This window comes from Myodes glareolus, chromosome X, assembly GCF_982192425.1.
Source record: "Myodes glareolus chromosome X, mMyoGla1.1, whole genome shotgun sequence".
Classification (NCBI taxonomy): Eukaryota; Metazoa; Chordata; class Mammalia; order Rodentia; family Cricetidae; genus Myodes; species Myodes glareolus.
The window spans coordinates 33338493-33359599 of record NC_142053.1 but is presented as its reverse complement, the minus strand read 5'-3'; the positions used below and the strand labels follow the sequence as shown (position 1 = coordinate 33359599).

The 21107-nt window shown below is 42.8% G+C and overlaps 1 protein-coding gene and 1 long non-coding RNA gene across 3 annotated transcripts in view; one reads left to right on the top strand and one right to left on the bottom strand.

Annotated features, from left to right (window-relative positions):
* Positions 1-4755, bottom strand: part of Xiap (X-linked inhibitor of apoptosis) — a 44788-nt gene extending 40033 nt beyond the window's left edge. Inside the window, exons 1-2 of one of the 2 annotated variants that reach the window (XM_087903050.1) lie at positions 4624-4755; positions 4212-4336 (exon numbers count right to left, since the gene is read on the bottom strand). The gene's annotated coding sequence lies outside the window, so the exon portion shown is untranslated. Of the gene's footprint in view, positions 1-4211; positions 4337-4623 lie in introns of those variants that run through there. The other variant, XM_087903051.1, reaches the window with a different exon arrangement.
* On the top strand, positions 4732-15249 carry LOC146889273 (uncharacterized). The gene is made up of 4 exons (XR_015000172.2): positions 4732-8268; positions 10405-10440; positions 12637-12871; positions 13745-15249. It is a non-coding gene; the product is annotated as an uncharacterized LOC146889273 (long non-coding RNA).
* Positions 15250-21107: the final 5858 nt, after the last annotated feature.

The window sequence follows — 21107 nt, the reverse complement described above, 5'->3', positions numbered from 1 at the left end:
TTAAAAATATAATCGAATCTGTATCTTTGAAATCAAGGAGCTCAAATCTGTATAGATAAATAGGTTATCAGATAAAAATTACATTTTCAGCCTTTACTCCCAGCACTCGGGAAGTAGAAGCAGCTGGTTCTCTGAGTTCAAATTTGGCCTGTCAGACAGAAAGAATTCCTGGACAGTAAGTTCTATACATTGAGAAACAGTGTCTCAAATAAAATAAAAAATAAAAGAGACTTGAGTGACATGGAGCTGCCTGGAGCTCAGAACTTACCCCTTTCCTCATAAATCAGACCCCCCCCCAAATATTACATTTTGAAAGATTTGGGGGGAGGGGTTCAAGACAGGGTTTCACTGTAGTTTTAGAGCCTGTCCTGGAACTAAAAGCTTTATAAAAATTTATTTAACTTTATTTTATGTACATTGGTGTGAAGGTGTTAGCGCTCCCCTGGAACTGGAGCTACAGATAGTTGTAAGCTGCCTTGTGGGTGCTAGTAATCGAACCCAGGTCCTCTAGAAGAGCAGTCAGTTTTTAACCCCTGAGTCATCTATCCAGGCCCTTGAAAGACTTTTTTGACACAGGAAACACAACAAAATCCTGAATGAGAAAGTACTGAAAGGGCCCTAGTTTTCTATCCTACCTCAAACTTCATAAACTTTCTAGAACATGCCCTTTGAAATACACAAAACACACTTTTTGTATTAAATTAAATAAACATATCTTTGTGAAAAAGAAAATAAACATGGAAACACTAAGAGTCGCAATCTCAAAGCTAACTGGAAATAAAGGCAAGACCCCCCCCCCCCAAAAAAACAAGCAAACAAGTCCCATGGATCCAACTCAGGGTATTTTCCACTGTATATTATTTAAGTTCAGTATTAATTTCTCATTTTCTAATACTGTCTGTCTCCTTGAATCGACATGTGCAATGACCTTAAACAATGCTAACAGGTTATATAATACTATTAACAGATTACCCCGGAGATAAAATTTAAGAATCACCAGCTTATCATAATCTTATTGCCTCAAAATAACAAGGGCACTTTACCTTATTCATCTTTTAGTGCGTTGTTTGAGGTGGGTAGTCTCAATATGTAGCACAGGCTGTCCTAGTACATGTTACCTTCTTGCCTAACCTTCCCAAGGACAAAATTACAAATGTATATCACTGTATATATATGGTATCTATTCAGCTCTAGATTCCCAAACAAAGTGTAGTTTTTTGGCACATATTAGGTACTCAATAAATGTTTATCTTCTAAATCACAGACTTTTCCCTCTTGCTAGCCCTTACTACCAGACTTAACTGTTAAATCAAGCAAAAACAGTGAAATATCACTATGTTACATGTGGAGTTATCAATCATTAAATACAGAGGATAGGTTAAATTAATGCACACCATGAAAGGGGAAAATTTATGTTAAAATTCTAAGTGCTATACTTAATTAACTGGCATATTAATTATATTGCTTGTCCACTGAAATGTCTGACTAACCTTTAGCCAGAATTATTTTGTTGCCTTATCTGGCCTCACTGAATGAAAGCAATAAACTACAAGTATTCTAGACTAGAATGTAGAGCCCAATCCAAAGTCTGCTAATAATAAGCAATATAACACTGAGCAATTCATTTTTTCCATCTTTGGATCCTTATCAGCCTGTGAAAAAGAGAATTTCACACTGGGGATGTGTGCAGTCTTACCTGTTCTTTTTTTTTAAGTTCTAGGGACTGACTACAGGGCCAAGTGAATATTATGCAAACATTCTGTACTGAATTAGAACCCCAAACCTTTTGAAGCATTTATCCCCAACTCAAAATATTTACCATTTTAAAAACTGCATAATGTGCATGAAGTTGGTAAATATGGAAAAAAGCAAACACTTAAGTACCAAATAATGCAATGCTATATAAAAACATTATTGATTGTGATTCTGTTTGTACAGTCTGATGCATCCAGTGCTGGCTTTGAGCTCTTGATCCTTTTTCTACCAAACGCAGACATTACAATTTTGAGCATTGACTCTCTTTATAATTTTATGTGTATGGGTGGTTTGCATGCAGAACCCATGAAGGCCAAAAGGGGGCACTGAATCCCCTGGGATTGGAGTTAGCGTTGGCTGTGAGACACCATGAGTGTGCTGGGAATAAAACCCAGGTCCTCTGGAAGAGCAAGCAGTCAGGAAGCTTAAACACCGAGTCATCTCTTCAATCTAACTTTGTTTTTGAAGCAGGGACTCACTATGTAGCCTAGGTTAAACTTGAATTTGCAATTTCCCTGCACTGATTCCAGTGATTAAGCTGCCAAGTCTGGCTTTCTTTTCCCTTTCTTCTATTGGCATATATTCATTGCACAAAACAATGGATTATGTTATACTTCCACATATTATATAATGTACTCTGGTCAACTTTTAACCTTTTCTTTGAGATGTTCAAAATCAAACCCAGAGCCTTGTACACGGTAAGCAAGCACTCATTGCACCACACTGAGCGACCAATACAATCTTTACAGGCTCAAAATTTTAAAGAATAATTGTAATTCAGAAAGACCTTGTGATTCAGATTTATCTACATGTCAAGTTTGATATCTGAATTCTACAGTTTGCTACACAATTTGATAATCAGGAAGCCTACCATATTTTCTAAAAATATGGACTAACCTTTTTACCATTTCACATGAACAGGGGGAACAATAAGTGATAGTCAAAAGAGAAACATAAATACCCAAATATTCAAACCTGCTCTGTTAAGACAACATAAGCCACACACAATTTTACAGTATAAATCACTGACATAAGACTAGATATGGCAATAAATACCTATTCCAAATACTTATGCTGATACCCATCTTTGTGTATTTTAAAACTTTTTAGTAATAAAATCAAAACTCATTTATAGCAAAACATTCAAACATACATTTAAGGCACAGGAGAAAAGCAAAGAGAAAAGTTTTCCATCTCTCTTCTTCGAAGTAGTAATCATTTTTCCCATGTATCTTTCAAGAAGACACAAACTTAGGTTTTTGTGTCTGTCAGAATTCGGTTTGGCCTAAGATGTTTTCCGTTCTTTAGTAATGGGGGAAAACAATCCCAGGCACAATCTTTACACATATGTTCAGTACATACATGTTCAGTTCACTGGGAAAGGTGCAGGCGCCAGCATGAAGTACGATTATGCAGTACAGAAATGTTACACAGAATAGAGTTAGATTTTGTACTTAGAGGATATATGAAGTTACAGGAGCGAGGTGGTCAGGAGCCACTGAATCTGAGTTCTAATCTTGTAACCTTAGGCAAGTCATGAAACCTTGAGCCTCAGTTTCTGTTTTGTAAAGCAAAGAATGGAGCCAACTCTAAAAGAGTCCTAGCTGATTCTAAGATGGCCGGCTCTTAATAGTGTTCTCTTGAACTGGCCACCAAAAAAAAAAAGTATTAAGGAGAAAATGAGAAGAAGGAAGAATACTACAGCAATCCCCAGTCTTACAAGATTAAATCTCAATGACACCTTCATTACAGATGTGATGACTGGCTCATTATCAAGGTACGGATGTGATGACGGAAGTAGTGACATAATTGTGCTTGAAGGCAAAGTAGTAGATTAATAAAATCTGAGAAGTTTGTTCTTCCCAAAGTTTCCGTGAAAACGTCTTCCTTTCTGGAGAGCCACTGCAGTCACCACTGCCCTCCCTTAGAAAAATAACACCCCCCCCAACTCAAGCAAACTGTGGAGTTACAATAATGAAACTGAAAGTCAACTTGACATTTTTCTTTCAGAAACCATGCAGGGCAAGTGACCAGGGGTGGCAAGAATGATCAGCTATTTCCTTCTCTGGAAGCTCTTTGGCCCTCATTCTTCTGGTTTCGCACAACCTTGCCAGGAACACACTCTCCTGCCCCATACTGGGGGATAGGGAGGTTGATCACCTTTTTTTTTTTTTTTTAAATTAACTACATTTACCTTAGGTGTCACGAAGTTTAAGAAGGCTGACCCGAAAGCTTGAAGCCGGCCACCCTACCCACGGCTTCCAGGATCAATCCCGGGAACCTTGGACAAGGAGCCAAGTCCAGCATTCCCCGCGGGCGGGCGGGTGCGGCCTTCCCGCCCAACTAGGCAGAGCTAGCCCAAGCGGAAGGGAGGGGGAAGAGGATGAGGGCGGGGAGGAGGAGAAGGGAGGAGAGAGGAAAGGGAGGGGAGGGCGGGAAACCCACAAGAACTGTACCTACGGCACCGAGTCAGCCCGTCCAAAGCGCCGTGAGCGACCGTTCCCGAGGGGGAGGGTCCTGGAGGAGGGGCAGCCCGAGCCGGATCAGGAAAACCCAACTCCGCTGGGCGGCGGGCCGCGGCCTAGGAGAAGGAAACGGAAATCATTACGACTCCCTCCCTCGGCCTCCACAGGCCGGACGGTTCCCTCAGAGAAAACTCGGGGACCGGAACCAAGTGCGTCCACGTCAAAAGAGCCACCGGGTGCAGTCCGCCAGCTTCCCAGGCCAGCCCAGCCATTGGCCTAAGGCCATGTCCTTCCCACCTCCCCCCCCCACCCGCGCCCCCCACCCCCCCCACACCCCCGGGGAGCTCGGCTCCCGCCCGACAAAGCCCCTCCTTCTTTTCCGCTCCGCCATCTTCCAACCTACCGCTCGGGCCCAAGTGGCCCTCGATTAGCGTCGCGCCCACTCGGGCGACCGCCAAAGTCCCGCCGCTTCCCGGAGCCGGAAGAGGGCATGGAGAAATAAGCCAGTCCTCCTCATTATGCAGCCCGAATCCCCCCCCTCCCCGCGCCAAGCCAGAGCCTGACCCAGCGGGTGCACATGCGCACAGGTCACCTCGCAGTCCCCGCCCCCAACTCATGCGTTTCCTCTTTTAGCACCCAGGGCTTTTTTTTTCCCATGACCTTTACCTGGACTTTAGGGTGAGGAGTAGGGGAATACAGGTAAAAGGATTAAAATCCGAGGGAGAAGGGTCAGAACATTCTGGGTGCTTACTGGATACCAGGGACTTTTATAACGTATTCTTTGTTGTTACTTTGAAAAGCCTGAATGGCAGGACACCCCTATTAAACTCCGTGTCCGGGGAAAACGTGAGACCCAGAGAAAGTGAGAGATGTTTGATTTGCGAAGAGGAAAAAAGAAAAGAAAAGAAAAGAAAGGGAAAAGAACGAAGATGAAAAAGAAACACGAAAAAGTCTTTGTACACAAAATGATGATCATGCCCCTAGGTTATTCAGATATGTTTGTAGGGTTGTCAGAGAAACGTGAATTTAGGTTTCAGGAATTTGGGCACTTAGTGGCTAGTGTAGTAAGATGGATTCTGAATCTCATTTCCAAGATCATGAGTACCATCTGTCTGGTTAAATAATGCTACTCTTGATGAAAAGGAACTTGGAAAAGAAGAAGAATATTTTTGGCCCTTAAAGTTTTGCTAACGTAAAACCTCTTCTGATGCCATCTTTTTTTTATTTTAAATGACTACACTGATTTAGTGTGTGAGGTCAGAGGACAACTTGGGGAGTTCATTCTCTGCCAGCACCTGGGTTCCAGGGATGAATCCAGGCCCTGGTGTTACTCTTAGAGTGCTGAGAATTCCATCTGACCTACTATGATAATAGCAATTGCCAGCAAAGACTGGGGATGAAACTCATCGGTGGAGCACTTGTCTAGTGCGCGCGAGGTCTGGGATTCCAACCTTATCACTGCCAAAACAAATATTTACCTTACTTTTCAGAGCACTCTTAAATATAAATTAGTAACCCCCCCTTTTTTTTCTTTAGATGAAAATCTTACCAAGCCACCTTCAAATTCCTTGAGAAAAATCAAGAGTTCAAGGTCATCCCCAGTAGTAAGTTTGAGTCCAGCCTAAGATGAACGGGACCCTGTCTCAAAACAAAACAAAAATTCACCTCAAGCGACCCTTCTTTGTTTTTATAGTCAGTTGGTTTGTCGTCGGCCTTTAAAAAGGCTGAGGTAATGGTGCTAGTCTGTGTTATTCAACCCTGGATCTTCTGCTCACACGTCTGCCCGACCACCACCCAGTCGGATTTCTCTGGTCTTAGGCTTGTCCCACTTCCCCCAGTCTAGCTTGCAAGAGGCTGAGTTAAATCCTTCCATTCTGAGGTCAGGATAAGAGTAAATCCCCTTAGCCATGAGTTCATGCTCCCCTATGACAATGTAGAGTGGCTTCTAAGAAAACTACATACATGCCCTTGCTCTTGCCAGTTTCCCTGCCTTCCAGTAATATATTGAAACCAGCTCAGCAGAAGCAGCGCCTTCCCTGACCCCCTTACCTGAAGATTGTTTTCTCATTTTCTGTTCTCATTTATTCTTTGAACTTAAAGTGTTTTTTAGAGTCCTTATTGTTGTTTTGGGCTTTTGTTATTTTGGTTTTTGAGACAAGGCCTCAGTAAATAGCCCAGGCTGTGTCAGAAGTCATTGTGTAAGCCAGGCCAGCCTGAAATCACTGATCCTTTTAAGTGCTGGCTTGGGTTTTTTTGCACCAAGGTCTCATGTATCTTATGTTGGATGCAAACTTGCGATGTAGCCGAGGATAACCTGGAATTGCTGATCTTCTTGCCTTGGAGTATCGCAGTATTGCACTTGACCCACCATGTCTGGCTTTATTTTGTGAGACAAGGCTGTGCTATGTAGCCTTCTCTGGCTACATATTCCAAGCTGGGCTCAAACTCATGACAATCCTCTGCCTCAACCTTCTGAGTGCTGAGATTACAAATTTGAGATTATATCCCGATGAGGTAGCATTGTTTTTATTGTAAAGTATACACAAATTTACTACTTTAACCATTGTAAGTGAATGAAAATGAGCACACGACCACTCCAAGGTATGGCTGAAGAGGAGGATTTACCGTAACTGTGTGGGAGAGTTCAGTCAGAGACATCTGGGAGGGTCAAGGCTGACTAGGCCACGAGAGAGATGGGGAGCAAGAGAGGAAGAGAAGAGAAAGAGAAAAGGAGAGGGGGCAAGAGAATCAAGAGATAAGCCAAGGATCAAGAGTACTCTTGGATAAAATGGCAGGTTTGTATAGGAATGAGAAGCTGGGGGAAGGGAAGCAAAGGTCAGCCCCTGGACAGGAAATGTTCAGGGTAGGGAGTGGGCTGAGAAGTGCTGGGTGGAGCTGCAGGTTCTGTGAGTGAGCCTTGTCCTGGGTTTCTTTGGGATCTGGCAGGAAGTACATAGTTCAGTGGCATCGCCTACATTCCTGTTATTGTGCAACCATCACACTGTCCATTCTAGAACTTTTCCTTCTCACTTCATCGTGAAAGTCAGTGCTTTGTTATAGCGCGCAGTGTGGTATGTCATACAATTCAGCTGCTTGTATAAGCATCTCATCTCTCCCATGGGGTAATCTCATGGGAAGATCTATGTCAAACTCATTTTTGGAAAATCCTTAAAGTCATCTTTTACGAATTTTCAATTTATTCACAGGAGCAGATGCCATGTCACATGGTGGAGGTCAAAGGGCAGCTTGCTAGAGTCGCCTCTCCCTCCATCATTTGGGTTCTAGGAATCAAACTCAGGTTGCCAGGCTTGTTAGTAAGTCTCTTTCCCCTTCGCTCCCTCTCTCTAGCTCCTTCTTTATTTTTTTTTCAAGACAGAGTCTTGTATATCCCAGGCTTATTACATAGCTGGAACCTTTTTCTTTTTTATTATTAAGGCATATGTGAGAGAGATATGTGTAAATATAGGCTTGTCCACTCCACAGACACATGACAGGCACATGTATGGGGGGGTCAGATGGCATATTTCAGTAGTTTTCTACCTCCACCATTGCTTCCAGGAATCAAATTCAGGCTACCATGCTTGCAATAGAGATGCTTTTACCTGCTGAGCCGGCTTGTAGGCCCAACCTTGAATTTATCTTCCTTTCTCTACCTCCCTGTTGCTGGGATTATAGGTGTACACTTCCATGCCCTGCTTATGCTGTGCTGGTGAACTCGGGACTCTGCATACTATTTAAGTCTTCTCCCCACAACTGTGGCCCCCAACTGGACACATCTAGATCCTCTCATATCCAACCCACCAGGAAAGCTTGCCATTGCTCTCTTCAGAGAGGCCCAGAATACCAGTTTCCATCAATGTTACCCCCTCCTTCATCAAGTCCCTCCCTCTCTTGGCCTGCAGTAGCTTCCTCATTGGTCTTCTCAGTTCCTTCTCCCCTTCATTTCCACAGCAGCCAGTTACGCGTGGAAACCACAATATAGATCACTTTTCTGCTCAGATCCCTTCGCTGACTCTCCAGTTCACTCAACCAAAGGCCGCCTCCAAAGGTAATGAAATGTGTCTGCTACTAGATGACATCCCACAGTCTTCATCTCTTACTAGTCATGTGCTTACATGGGTTTCATCTGCATAGAATTAGTACTGGCCCATGTGACTGGTAGAATACAGAAATGGCAATACATGACATTTAAGGTGAGGTCATTAAAGGCCTTGTGGTTTCTGCCTTGCTCTCTTGGGTTGGTTGCTATGCATTAAGTCAGGCATGTTTGAGTACTCAAACAGAAGGTGAAACTAGCTGTGATAGTTCGGTACTTTAATCTCAATACTCATGAGGCAAGAGGGTTAGGAATCTGAAGCCTGCCTAGTCTACATAGTAAGACCTTAATTCAAGAAAGAAGACAGACTGTTGGCACAAGCCTGTAGCCTAGTCCTTGGAAGCAGAGGTGGAGACAGGAAGACCAGGATTTCCAGATCACCCTTAGCTACCTAGGAAGCCAACCTGGGTTACATATCTCAAACCCCACCCAAAAGAGAAGAGAGAAGGAAAAGAATGAAGGGTGAGAAACTAGACGACCCAGTCCAGTATCTGAACTAATAAGGAGATGAGTTCTACCGTTTCCCATCTTTCCTCCCTGTGAACCAGCCAGTTGACACACCTAGCTGTCACTTTGAAGAGGCTACTTCAAGCCTAAGATTACTATAGCTAGCTACAATCTCTTGAGGACTGATTGGCATGCAGCTCAATTGGTACAGTGCTTGCCCAGCATGCATGAAGCCCTGAGTCTGATCTCTAGCACCACGTAAACCTACTGTGGGGGTACATACCTATAATTTCAGCACCTGGGAGGTTATCCTCAGCGACAAAGTGAACTCAAAGCCAGCTTGGGATACTTGAGACCCTTTCTTAAAAAAAAAAAAATAAATCAAGCTAGGTGGTGGTGGCGCACGCCTTTAGTCCCAGCATTCAGGAGGCAGAGGCAGGTGGATCTCTGTAAGTTCAAGGCCAACCTGGTCTACAGAGTGAGTTTCAGGACAGCCAGAGCTACTTAGAGAAACCCTGTCTCGAAAAACCAACCAAACAAGCAAACAAACAAACAATAAAAAATAATAAACAAATCCCCTGTCTTAGTGAGGGCTTCTGTTGCTGTGAAGAGACACCATGACCATGACAACTCTTATAAAGAAAACAGTTCATTGAGGGGGCTCACTTACAGTTTCAGAGGTTCAATCCATTATTATCATGTCAGGGAGCATGACGGCGGGCCAACAGATGTGCTAGAGAGTCCTACATCTTGCAGGCAACAGGAAGTGGTCTTAGACCCTGGGTGGTAGGTATCCTGAGCATAGGAAACTTCAAAACCCGCCCCCACAGTGACACACTTCCTCCAGCAAAGCCACCCCACTCCAACAAAGCAACCCTTACTAATAGTGTCACTGCCTATGAGATTGTGACAGTCAATTACTTTCAAACTACCGCATCCCCCAAACAAAATTGTATGACCTATTGAGAACCAAAGCTAGAGCGAGCCAGATAAACTTTTCTCCTGAACTTGGGTGCATTGTTTCTTTTCTTTTTCCTTTTGTTTGTGAGTCAGACAACTTCAGATGATGTTTCTCGATAGCTATGCTGATTAGATTTTTGTTCATTTGTCATAAGCTAAAGTTGTCTGGGAAGATAACCTCATTTGAAAAAAAACCTATATCATATTGATATATAGGCAAGTCTGGGTGGTATTTTTTTGATGAATGATGTTGGAGGGCCCAGCCCACTGTGAGTAGTGCCACCCTTAGGCAGATGAACCTGGATGGTATAAAAAAGCATATTGAGCAAGCCATGAGAACAAGCCAGAAAGCAAACATCCTCTAATGGTCCCTGCTTCAATTCCTGCCTCCAGATTTCTGCCTCGAGTTCCTGGCCTGACTTCCTTCCATGATAAATTGTAAACTGTAAGATGAAAAAAGCCCTTTTGACCCCAAGTTGCTTTTGATCGTGTTGTCTATTACATCAGCAGAAAAGCAAACTAATACCGGAGCTGCAGACCTGGCTCTGGAGCTAAGGACTCTCGTGTCGCCTGGAACTCACTGTGTGTACTAGACTGACTAGCCAGGGAGTCCACCTGTCTCCACCTCCGCAATGCTTGGCTTCCAAGCCTGTGTGTTACCATGCCTATTTCCCCCCATAGGTCTGGGTGTTCAAGTCAGGTCTTCATGCTTGTGAGGTAAGTACATTTCTTGAGCTATCTTCCCTCCCAACCTTATAGCCTTACTTCTTTGTTTTTCAGAAGCTATGTTTTAGAGCGATTACTAGTGTATGACACACCAACAGATAGCTAATAAAAAGTCCTCCACAGACCTCCTCCCTGTCATCCCCGCGTCCTCCCCCTCACCTTTTATTCCCTTAGCTTTCATGCTTCACAGTCGTCGTCGCTGCCCATGCTGCCTGGAGCACTGTCTTCATGCCCAGTCTTATCTATGGCTTGTCCTTCACCTCTCTTGTCACCTTTGCTTAGTGGTCACCTTCTCCAAAAGGCCTACAGGGACCACCATGTTTAGGACGTGTAGCAGTGATGTAACTATGGTGAGTCCCCAGGATTGTTCCCAAGAATTAAAATTATAATTGATCCAAACCAATTCTCTCATTCTCCTTTCCCCAACTCTCTATTTTCTGTTCCAACAGCATCTATTATTTCCTTTTTAATTATTTTTTTTGAGACAGGGCCTCTCTAAAGAGTCCAGGCTGGCCTGACTTACTATGTAGAACAGGCTGGCCTCAAACTCAGAGAGATTCTTCTGCCTTGGCCTCTCAAGTACTGGGACTAAAGGTATGTTTCACCATGATCAGCTATTTTTCCTTTTTAATATTTTTATACTTAGTTTAAAAATAATAGAGTTTTTTCTTTTTTTCTTTTCATTTTTTGTTTTGTTTTGTTTTTGATTTTTGGAGACAGGGTTTCTCTGTGTAGCCTTGGCTGTCCTGAAACTCACAATGATCCTCCTGTCTCTGCCTCCCAAGTGTTGGGATTAAAGGCATGTACCACCACAGCCTGGCTCAAAATAATATGTTTTATTATGATATTTTCCTACTTAAAATATCAGGTGTCTTGGGGCTGGAGAGATGGCTCAGTGGTTAAAAGCACTGTCTGCTTTTCCAGAGGTCCTGAGTTCAATTCCCAGCAACCACATGGTGGCTCACAACCATCTGTAATGAGATCTGGCGCCCTCTTCTGGAGTGCGGGCATACAAGGAGGCAGAATGTTGTATACATAATAAATAAATCTTTAAAAAAAAAAAAAAAATATCAGGTGTCTTGCTCATGTTACTCCCACTCTTTTCATCCATCTCCTGCATGTTCTGATACACTATATAGTTATCTTACTCTTTTCTTTTAAAAATACTTATTTTTATTTTTAATTATGTGTGTATGTAAGTATCTGTGTGGGGGGAGTATGTGCACATGAGTGTAAATACCCAGAAAAGCCAGAAGAGGACATCAAATCTATTGGAACTATAGTAGTTACAGACCTCCCATTGTGAACGCTGGGAGTTGAACTGAGGTCCTCAGGAACAGCACTACCTGCTCTTAACCATTGAGACATCTCTCCAGCTGTTTCTCTTGTTTTTGTTTTTGATAGAATTATCTTTTATTGCTTGGTGGTGGTAGCACATATCTTTAATACCAGCCCTTGAGAGGCAGAGGCAGACAGATCTCTGTAAGTTCGAGACCAACTTGGTCTATGGAGCGAGTTCTGGGACAGGCTTCAAAGCTACAGAGAAACCCTGTCTTGAAAAACCAAAAAAAAAAGATTATCTTGTATTTATTCTTTGACAATTTTATATATGTAAACAATAAATCTTGATCATATGCACCCAAATTCCCCTTTTCCACTCCCAATAGGAACTCCTACCTCCTCTTTCCCACTTCTCCTTAGGCAGCCTCAACATACCCCCCATTCCATGTCCTCTCAGCTGTTCTTTTCTTGTTTTCTTATTTTATATGTATTAATGTTTTGCCTGCATGTATGTCTGTGCAGTTTGTGCATCCCTGGTACCTGCAGGGGTCAGAAAAAAGCATTGGATCCCCTGGAACTGAATTTACAGGTGGTTGTAAACTGTCATGTGGGTTCTGGGAATCAAATCCAGGTCCTTTGGAAGAGCAGCCAGTGCTCTTAACCACTGAGCCATCTTTCCAGCCCTCGTCTGTTTTCTCTACTGTGTATTTCTTCCCTTTATCCCTGCTATAATAAAACCTTCAAGAACAAATCCTGCACTTCTGTAACCCCAGCATTTAAGAGGGTGCGGCAAAAAGCAAGAGTTTGAGGACAGCGCCACTCCATAGTCAAACCTTGTCCCAAATAAAGATAAAACAGGGACTGGAGAGATGGCTTACTGATTAAAAATGCTTTCTGTTTTTGCAGAGGACCTTCATTAAGTTCCCAGTGCTCACATAGTGATTCAAAACCATCTGTAACTCCAGTTACTGGTGATCTGATGCCCACTCTCTGCCTGAATCATCAGGTAGTGTTAATGAACTCTTGCAGCCTCACATACAATTAAGAAAAAAAGAAAGAAAGAAAGGGAAAAAAACTACAAAGAGCAGAGGCCTTTCTGTTCACAAATATAGCCCAAGTGCTCACAACAACATCTGATGTGGTAAGTGTTCAGCAGATGTTTGTAGAATGGATGAACAAGCATTTTGTGACTAATTTAAACCCTTGGTAAATAGTGAGTTGTCCACTGGGAGATATGATTCTACAAAAGTATGATGTCTGGGTTCTATGTCCAAGGACCCATAGAAATGCTAAATTAGAAAAAAATCTATTGAGAGCTTATTCTTACCTGTGCAAGGATATTTGCTTAGAATTTTCTAAGCTAAGGAAAATATTAGAGAAAAGTGTACAAGATCCAAGACTGCAACCAGTGAAAGCAACAGTGTTTAAGCTTGGGCATGATGGCACACACCTGTAATCTTAGTATTTAGGAAGTGAAGACAGGAGGGCCAGAAGTTCAAGGCCATATGAACTACATAGTGAGTTTCAAGCCAACCTGAGACTCTTGAGACCCTAACTCAAAACAAACAAACAAGAAACAGAAAAGCAAAACCCTGCCAGTGGCCCTCTAAATGATTAAAAAAGAAATTTAGTATGCTGCCACATAGGAGAAAAAAATGAATGGCCTAAGGAGTCATAGGAAATGAGGAAAAGATAAAAGAATCAAGTACAAACAGAAGCATTTGCTTTGAGTAGGAGAAAGAACACTCCTTTCATGACTAAAATGCATTAGATGCAGCTAAATAGAGGAGACAGTAGTCACACTTGAGTGGCAACTAGGTTTCATTGAAAGCAAAATTCAAACTTACTGCTGAGGGTAGTCACAGTGGTTTAACATTGGAACTTTTTCGCAAGAAGTTTTAAGTTAGAGCCCAAATATAGTAAGACCGAAAGCAGAACTGCTTTGATTGAAGGGTTGTGGATGGGGTGAGTCCAGCCTTTGCCATTAGAACTATTGTCTTATGTGTTTTTACAGGAAGGGGTACATACCTGCCAAGGATCGCACTGGTATCACTGGTACTTCAGAGAGGATGGCCTTCGTGAAGGTCATTTATGGTAATCAATTGGCAACTACTTATAGTATCTGCTTTTCTACCCTCTGACTACTTCCTTTCCTCCTCCTTTCCTTTCTTCCCTCCCCCTGTCTCCCCTCCTTCCCTCCTTTACACTCCCTCCCTTCTTCTCCTTTCTTTCCCTTCCTTCCTTCTTTCCTGTTTTCCTTCCTTCCTTCCTTCCTTCCTTCCTTCCTTCCTTCCTTCCTTCCTTCCTTCTTTCCTTCCTCTTTCTCTCTCCCCCCTCTCTTTCTATACCCCCTCTTTCTTTTCCTTCTTAACAAGGTCTCCTACTGTAGTCTAGACTGGCTTGGAACTCCTGGGACTCCTCCCACTTTAACTTCCTGAGCTTCTGTAATGTGAGGTGTGGGCCAATCATTCCCTGTTATCTCCTGAATTTTGCTCTGATATATCTATATGTAAACTTTCCCTCACTTCTTGCAGCTGTAATTTCCTCTCTGTGTAATCATAAGCTGACAAAGCTGCTATCTCTATCTAGCCCTCCCTTTTTCCCTCTCTGCCTTTGCTGGAGTCATAGTTTGGGGTAGGGTCAAAAGAGCACACAGTCATCTCAAGATAAAAGTCCATCCAAGCTTTCTATATACTAGTCCAATCCTATGGCTATATTCAGTCTCTGCAGTGTTCAAAGAGACAATCTCAAAACAGTCAAGGTCAGGGAATTGTCCCTGTGAGTCTGGATTAGGGGAAGATTAAAAACTACTGGAGTTGAGGTCCAGGAGGGAAGCTGGCTTGTTGGAGGGTCACAATGAATAATCAGATGTGTGTTTAGATAGGAAGACTATGAAGCAGAAGCCAGAGAGCTGAACAGATTCATATCTTAAATGTAGATAATTGCAGTTAGTGCCCGCTGAATGTTCGTCACAGTCTATGTGCTCTTTTTGTTTGTTTTTTTTTTTCTGTTTAAATTTTTAACTTTTATTATGTGACTGAGATTGTGTATGTATGATGTGTGAGCATGGGTGTCTGTGTGCAGTGTTCTGGGTTTGGAGGTCAGAAGACCATTTTCACATGCTGACTCTCTCCTTCCATCTTGAAATCTGGGACTTGGATGCAGACCATCAGGCTTGCAAGGCAAATACATGCTTTTACCCCCTGAATTTTACCTCGGAATTTAAATAAAACGGCTGAAGATGTAACTTGGTGATAAGTGCTTATCTCACACATGCAAGATCCTGTGTTCAATTCCTAGTACCTGGGATGAAGAGGGGAATAGGGAGACAAAGCCGACTGCCCCAGAATCAAATGGGAAGGACAGAGGAACTAAACTTCTCCCAGCACCTAGCCCAGAGTGGCTGAGTATGAATCATGTCCTGGAACTGGAACTTTCCCGAAGATCTCCCAGTGCATCTGACTCGCCACCAGGTTTCAGAATAACTGGTCTATAGATTAAAGCTCAACTCCTTTCTAAGGCGTGTGTGGACTCAGTTGTCTCTTCTCCAATGTGTGTGCTGGATCCCTATCTCCTAGTACTTTAGAATGTGACTATATTTTGAGAAAGGGCCTTTGAAGAGGTATTTAAATTAAAGTGCAACTCTCAGAGTGGAACCTGCTAAAACCTGATTGCTGTCCTTATCGTAGGACAGAAGACCATTAAAAGAAACATAATTGGGCGGTGGTAGTACACACGTTTAATCCCAGCACTTCAGAGGCTTAGGTAAGTGGATCTCTGTGAGTTCAAGCCCAGCCTGGTCTACAGAGTTAGTTCTAGGACTACAAAGAGAAACCCTGTCTCAAAAATCAAAACAAAACCAAAAAGCTCACAAACAACAGCAGCCTTACTTAGAACTTGCTCACGCCTTGAGTTTAGAATTCATCCTTCAAAAACAACAAAAAGACTTTTAGCCTTCTGACCTGAGACCAAACAAATTTGTACCTGGTCTTTTTGTTATAGCAGCTCAAATGGACTAGGACAAATTTGTTGGGTCTGGTCCTGAAGAGTTCCCTAGAACCTCTGTTACTCTTTCTATCCTCCCTCCCACTCAGCCCTGTTAAAATTTGAATCGTCAGCATACTTCTTGAGTCACCTCCTGTATTCTGGTCTGGAAGATGGTGTTAGCAAAGTATGCCCCTCGTGGGGTTACATGGAGAACAAATGTGATGTTTCTTAACATCCTTTTAATGATATCTAGTAAAGAAAGGCTCTCCCATGATTGCTATAGTGACCACGGCAGAGAGGTTTGGCAGTAGAGAACGGAAGTTAGGCACAGCTGCGCGCATAGCAAGGAAGGACCGTAATAAGTAGCCAAGGGAAAGGATAGGGGTCAACAGATGGAAAACTACCAAGAGAAAATCAAATTCTAGGGGAATTTTTGCTGGAGGCAGGCCAGTGTGATGAGCACAGAATGAGGAAATTCGATCAGATACTGAAGGTGGTGGTTGCTAGAAACTCAGATGTTTAGTAAAACTGGACTAACTGGACTTAGGACACAACCCTGTGTCCTAGAGGAGCCAGACCCCAGGCTTTGCCACTGTGTAACACAATCAGCATATAATGTGAGAACGACAGGCAGGCATAGCCGGGTGGTGGTGGTGCACGCCATTAATCCCAGCACTTGGGGTAGAGGCAGGCGGATCTTTGTGACTTTAAGGCTAGCCTGGTCTACAGAGCTAGTTCCAGGACAGCTAGGGCTGTTACACAGAGAAACCCTGTCGAGAGAGAGAGAGAGAGAGAGAGAGAGAGAGAGAGAGAGAGAGAGAGAGAGAGAAACAGAAGACATTAACTGCCACTCCAGCGTTACAAGGGGTTTTGTTCCATTTCTATGCCTCATTATGTTCTGTCTCATTGCTTCATTTACCTAATTCTTTGTTGTCCTTCAAGAGGGAAATTTATCAAGTTAAGGTGCTGAACACCTATAATCTCATCACAGGAATATCAAGAGTTCAGAGCCACATCCCAGTTTAGTGGTGCACGCCTTTAATCCTATCATTCAGGAAGCAAAGTCGAATTTGGATTCTGAGTTCAAGGCCAGTCTGGTCTACACAGTAAGTTTCAGAACAGTCAGAGCTACATAATGAAAAAAAAAGCAGAACAATAAAAAACAATAAAAAAGTGTCCATAGCCAGCCTTGGTTATATAGCAAGTTTGAAGGTACTTGAGACCTTATATTAAAAAGCAAATTACTGCTGAAGTTTGGTGTAGCCTGCTTTGATCTGCATCCAGGGCCTCTCTTGTTGGCTCCACCAGAGAGAAGTCACTGCAGGGGTGGGCTTAGGTAGACGGGTGGTAGAGGGCTTTGGGTAGAGGGAACCTAACTTGAGGCCATCCTGCATGCTTGGCATTCTTCTATGCTTGGGATCAGAGCATGAATAAAAAGAATACCGGGGGATGCTGATGTACTTTAGTTGGTAGAATGCTTGTACCAGTGTCATATAAAGCAGGTATGGGCCATCCCAGAATCTCAGAGGTGAAGACAGGAAGATGAAAAGTTCAAAGTGAGCCTGGGCTATGTGAAACCTTGTCTCATAAAACAACAACAAAACAAAACAAAAACAACTAAGGCCAAATTGCTTTCCGTGGGACTGGAGAGATAGCTCAGCAGTTAAGAAGCTCTTACTCCTCTTGTAGAGGACCTGAGTTTAGTTTCCAGAACTCACATAGTGACCCAGCCATTGTAATGCCAGTTCCAGACGTTCTGGCTCCCTATTCTGGCCTCCATGGGCACTGTATGCACACGGTGCACATGCAAACACACAAGCAAAGCACACAGAAACATAAAATAAAAGTTAAAAATTTAAAAAGTGCTTGCCATGCAAGCTAGATGGTTTGAGTTCAGTCCTCAGTCTGACCTCTTAGTAGATGTAAAGGACTGACACCCCAAATTGTCCTCTGGCCTAAACATACACACATGCACACACACATAATTTTTTTAAGTTTGGAGACAAGGTGTCTCTAAGATGTCTAGTTTCAGCCTTTATGGTTCAGTCTCCCTAGTAACTGAGAGTACAAGTGTATACCACCAGACTTGGCTGGCTTGTGGTACAGTCAAGTTTTAGGAATACTTCTGTGGAGAAGAAAACCATCAAAACAATTCATGGATTTATGCTTTGTGTTGTTGTATTTTATATTTTCTTTTTTTGTGGTTATTTGAGACAAGTTTCTCTGTGTAGTCTTGGCTGGCTTGGAACTCAGTTTGTAGACCAGACTGACCTTGAATGCACAGAGATCTGCTTGCTTCTGCCACAAAGGCCCACTTTGTATTTTATGTTTTCTTGAGACAAGCAGTGCTCCAATTGGTGATCCATAAGCTTCAGCCTCCTAAGTGCAAAGATTGTAGGCTTGGGCCATCAAAAGAATTTTAAATCAAAGTTGGCTTTTAGAAAATCACTATGGGGCTTCGGAGACGGCTCAATGGTTAAGAGCACTGGTTGCTCTTCCATAGGACCCAAGTTCAATTACCAGCACCCACATGGCAGCTCACAACTGTCTGAACCTCCAGTTCTAGGGAATTTAACACCCTCATACAGACATACATGCAGGCAAAAACACAAATGAACATGAAATAAAAATAATTAAAAATAAAGATTTCTTTAAAAAAAGAAAAAGAACGAAAATCACTATGAAGCCGGGTGATGCTGATACAAGCCTTTAATCCCAGCACTCAGGAGACAGAGGCAGGTGGTTCGAGGTCAGCCTGGTATACAAAGCAAGTTCCAGGACACATAAAGAAACCCTGTTTCGAGAAAGGAAGGAAGGAAGGAAGGAAGGAAGAAAAGGAAGGAAAGAAAATCATTGTGGTAGCATAATATAATGAAAGTATTTGAGGGAAGAAATGGAAGGAACTTAGGAAACTTTTGTAGTAACCCTGGAAACAAGGACGTTCCTAGCAGAGAGAGTAGCAATGTGTCTAGAAGATGTGTTCTCAAGCTGAACCTGATGAAGCATTGTAAATGGAGACTGCTTGTTTGTTTCCTGATCGACTGCTCAGACCCAAATAATCACACAAAAACTATTAATTACAACACTGCTTGGCCAATAGCTTAGGCGTATTTCTAGTTAACTCTTACATCTTGAATTATCCCATTTCTAATAATCTATGTATCAGCATGAGGCTGTGGCTTACTGGTAAAGATCCAGCGTTTGTCTCCTTCAGCAGCTACATTATATCTCTTACTACACCTACTCTCTCTCTCTCTCCATATATATATATATATGTTCAGATTTCCCAACTGGATTTGCTCTGCTAAGCCATTGTCTGAAACAGCTTAACAACTTTATTTATTAGCCAATGGTAATAAAATAAAACATATTGTTATTCCTTTTGATCTCTGGTCCCTAAGGGACAAGCCACACCCACTCCCAGCGACTTCTGACCTCTCGTCGCCGTCTTAACTCTCTTTCTGTTCCCTCTCTTGGTGTGTGTACATGTGTTTTCTGTCTTTTCTCTCTCTTCTTTTCTCTATTTCTGTCTTTCTTTCTCTCCCTCTCCTTCTCCCTCTCCCTTTCTTTCTCTGCCCCCTCCCCTTTTACTCCATAACTCCAAATAAATATTTTAATCTCATTTTATATGTCCATGTCTCTGTCTCCTGCATGACTTCCCACAGCCAGCCTGCCGGGGACACGCCCCCGCCTGCTCTGACATGGCCCCTGGGAACCTTGCAGGGACCCACAGCTGTCTCTGCTGAACTAGCATTTGCTCTGTGAGCCCGCCGGGGTCATGCCAGCATTTTTTAAGGAATATTACATATTCACAGCATACAAAAGGGAATCCCACATCAAAACATGCTACAATTCCAGCACTTGGCAACCTATGGCAAAAGGATGGTGAATTTAAGGCCAACCTGAGTTATGTATTAAGTTCCAGGTCAGCCTGGGCTATGTAGCAAGACTCTGTTTCAAAAACAAGTAAGCAAAAAAATACCTTAATAGTGAAAAAGAAAACAACTCAACTATAAAATGTATGAGAGGAATAAGAATGTCAGAGCGACCTTATTGCTTTTGCTTAAGTTGGCCACTCTACCTAAGTTAGTTTGAAAAACACTTCAGAAAAACAGAGAGTACGTGACAAGGGCCATCTGGCAGTAGCTGATAATAACTGAAATGCTGCTGCCTCAAGGATAGCTAGGAATGGGCCAATCAAAAGCGTGCTCATTCTATGCTCCATTTACGTACCCCAAGGGCAGCTAGGACTGTACCATTTCAAGCCCTACTCTTACCCATACCTCATTTGACATTCTTCCCTTTGAATTTCCTGCCCTTTTGTAACAGTTTGCTGTTCCCAATTAGGTCTGCGCATGTAAATTAGGTGAAAGTTGGTTTTGCCTCTAAAAACCCAGAAGGGGAGTCCTCCTGCCCTCACTGTGTTGAGTGTGCTGGACAAGTTCCTTGCCCAACTTCTATTGCACTCACTTTGGAGTAAACCTTGCTCTTGCATCCAAGTTTCGGGTCTTGGTGGCCTCTCTGGGGGTTGAGGGTCTGGGCACAACATGTAAAAGATGCACAAATAGAAGTTTCTTAAAAGAAGACAGAAGAATGGCTAAAGGCACTTGGGAAGCAGTGACAGGAGAGTCTTTGTGAGCTTGACTCTAGCCTGATCTACATAGTGAATTCCAGGATAGCCAGGACTTCATAGTAAACATGGCAAAAACATGTCTAAAAGTAGGTGGGAAAACTACATTCCATTAATCATCAGGAAAATGCAATCAGAACCATACATAATGAGATATCACTTCATACCCATAAGAATGGTTGTTTTCAAAAATATCCAGGGCTAGATCTGAGGCTTAGTTGAGTGCTTGCTTTACATTACCAACACCCTGGATTCAGTCTCTGGCATTTAATAAAACTGAGCATGGTGGCTGAGCGGTAGTGGCATATGCCTTTAATTCCAGCACTTGGGAGGCAGAGGCAGGAGGATCATTGTGAGTTCAAGTCCAGCCTGGTTTACAGAGTGAGTTCCAGGACAGCCAGGGCTACACAGAGAAACCCTGTCTTGAAAAACTAAACAAACAGGGCTGGAGAGATGGCTCAGCGGTTAAGAGCACTGCCTGCTCTTCCAAAGGTCCTGAGTTCAATTCCCAGCAACCACATGGTGGCTCACAACCATCTGTAATGAGGTCTGGTGCCCTCTTCTGGCCTTCAGGCATACACACAGAAAAAATATTGTATACATAATAAATATTAAAAAAAACTAAACAAACAAAACTGTGCATGGTGACACATACCAGTAATGTCAGCACTGGAGTAATGTAGGCATGAGAATCCGGAGTTCAATGTTATCTCAGCTACATAGTGAACCTCAGCTACATAGTGAGCCTGTAGCATTTTGT